General features: G+C 52.7%; 1 pseudogene; it reads right to left on the bottom strand.

The window, feature by feature from the left end:
- Positions 1–302: 302 nt before the first annotated feature.
- LOC139359768 (small EDRK-rich factor 1 pseudogene) lies at positions 303–759 on the bottom strand (annotated as a pseudogene).
- Positions 760–2,827: the final 2,068 nt, after the last annotated feature.

Raw genomic sequence — 2,827 nt, forward strand, 5'->3', positions numbered from 1 at the left:
TGAGCCACTGCGCCCAGCCAGAAATTGAAAGTCATTTATAAATGCACTGACTGCTCTCCACCGTACTCCATGATCTCAAAATGATACACTGTCCATGAAGAAATGCTATTTTAGGTGAAAAAATCAAATAGGAAAAACTTGTATTGGACAAAATCCTTGAAAACACACGGAAGTTTCTGCACAAGTTTTGTTCACAGTAATTTCTTTTGCTGAGCCACTGGGCTTTTTTTTTTTTTCTTCATGGTTTGTGTTTTATTCTTTGACAAATGCTTCTAAAACATCACACTAAGTCAATCTGAAAGGTAAAGTTTAAAATCTTCTTAAAGGATAAGTTATGTGTAATGACTGTTCACTCTACAAAATCTTCCTCTTAGGGCTTATGATACACCCAGCCGGCAGGAGCGCCTAGGTTTTCCAAATAGCCAGTTATCACTTTTCTCTTGTCTGCATAGATTTCTCATTAGCTGTCTTCTGTTTTGTTGCATGATCTCAGAGTCCCCCTGCTTTCTCTGAGAGGTGGTCAAGCTATCCTCTTTTCTTCTTCCCTTGCTAATTTCCTGGGTTTTCTTCGTGTTTTCTGGCGGGCACGTTCTCGTTGATTTCCACGGGCCACGCCGACCACCGACAGAGCCTGGAAGACAGCGAGTTGGAAAAGCAAGGGCTCCCTGGCACTCTGGGCTACTGTCACTGCCACTGGATTTTTTATGGGTTTTTACTGATTGCATGGATTTGTACACCTGTTTCCCCCACCTGCTCCATAGCAGCAACTTCTCATTAATAAGGACTCGAACGCCCAGCAGCCCCTGTTGAGATCCTAATCAGCTGTCTGGCTTGGGCGACCTGGATTAATTGCACCATACGCAGCCTCTCCTGGGGAGTTTGCATCAACAGCTGCTCCCATTCTCAGACAGGAGGACAGAGCTGCCGCCCGACAGAACGTCGGTGCTGACGTCAGCATTCACGCGGGCAGGAGGAGAGCCCTGGGGGACCCCGCTGGCGACCGGTGCTGTTTCTGCTTGCACACACCCAGCTCTTCTCCCTGGCAGCTGCTGGGTTTTCTCTGGGAGACCAGCCCTCCCCACCTGCCCTCCACGAGGCTGGACCAGGCTGACCCTTCCCCCGGACGTGTCTCAGGACTGGCCACTCGGAGTGACGGTCATTGCCAGGTACACAGGCTGGCCAGTAAGCGTCGCCCCGGGAGTCTTGCTGGAATGATTGAGGAAAGAGGTCCTCCCTCTCCCAGGGGATGGCTGAACTGGAAAAACCTGTTGGTAGTTGCTGGGACCCCTTCGCGAGATCCTGCTCAAGAATGGAGAAAAACCAGCCAGGCGAGGTGGTTCACGCCTATTATCCCGGCACTTTGGGATGCCGAGGTGGGAGAATCACTTGAGCCCAGGAGTTTGAGACCAGCCTGGCCAATGTGGTGAAACCCCGTCTCTACTAAAAAAATACAAAAATGATAGCCAGGCTTGGCGGCAGGCGCCTGTAATCCCAGCAACTCGGGAGGCTGAGGAAGGAGAATCACTTGAACCCGGGAGGCGGAGGTGGCAGTGAGCCGAGATCACGCCATTGCACTCCAGCCTGGGTGACACAGCGAGACTCCGCCTAAAAAAAAAAATGGGGAAAAACCAAGCCCAAAGATGGGAAGGGCGGGGTGGAGAGAGAATCAGAGAGACAGAGTCAGAGACAGAGATGAGGGAGTCTGTGTGGTGGACTCCCGGGGGTTTCTGGAGCCGGTGAACCTGGCCCCAGCCCTGGAGGGGTAGGCTTGGGTGTTTTCAGAGGGTCTCATATCAGCCCAGATTGAGAACCGACCATGAAGACTGCTTGGCCGTATGTTTGTCTGGACAAAACAAATCAGTCAAAATGCTAGGCCAAGGCAAGGCCAGTCTCTCTCTCTCTCTCTCTCTCTCAAATGCATATTACTACGCAGATAGTAAGGGCCTCTGTGACCTTTAAAAATGGCCTAGCGCACACACATGTAAGTGGCCCCCATATTTGAGCCTTGCTGACCCACTTTACAAGGGAGGAAGGTACAGGAAGCTTAGGTTGTTTCCCCAGTTTCAGAGGGCACCGTATCCACACAGCAGTGACTGGGTAGGATCCTGGTCTCTCTCGACAGCCCAGAGTGTTTGGCCTGTCCCTGGAGCAGGTGGGATCCATGCCAGGTGGGGCTGAGTGGTGCTGATGGCCACCCCCTCCTGTCACCCCTGGATCATCATGTTTCCCAATGGGGTTTCCTTTCAGGGCTCTAGTTCACCCCAAAGCTGACCTCTTCCAGTGAGACCTTCAAACCCTTACAGTGCCCCTGCATGAAGTGGCAAAGTGGGGTGGGGGGATGGGGAGAGTGGAGGACGAATTACAGAAGGAGCGCCCCCCGAGGAACGATTGCAAAGACGTGTTTTCAGGGACAGTCCCCACGACCATGCGCGGTGGCCATGATGTCTGGTCTCCCACCTCCGGGAGCTGTACGTCCACCATCCAGTATGGCACCTGGGCACCCCCTCTCCTTTGGCCGCCCCCAGTACTGGGCTCATGGGCAAGTCCTGTGGACTTCACCCTGTGGAACCTCTCCAATCTGCCCATTTCTCTTCATCCCGTCCTCACTGCAACCCCCTGCAGCAAGCCTCTCTTTCCATCTCTCACTTGGAGACTGCCACAGCCTTCTCCACTGCGCTCCCCAAATTCATGCAGGATAATATATTCCCTCCCTGCACTCCTTTTCCAGTGCTCCAGCCAGACGGGCTTTTCTTTTCTTTTTTTGAGACAGAGTCTCGCTCTTGTTGCCCAGGCTGGAGTGTAGTGGTGTGATCTTGGCTCACCGCAA

This window comes from Macaca nemestrina, chromosome 18 (assembly GCF_043159975.1).
Source record: "Macaca nemestrina isolate mMacNem1 chromosome 18, mMacNem.hap1, whole genome shotgun sequence".
In the NCBI taxonomy this organism is placed as follows: Eukaryota; Metazoa; Chordata; class Mammalia; order Primates; family Cercopithecidae; genus Macaca; species Macaca nemestrina.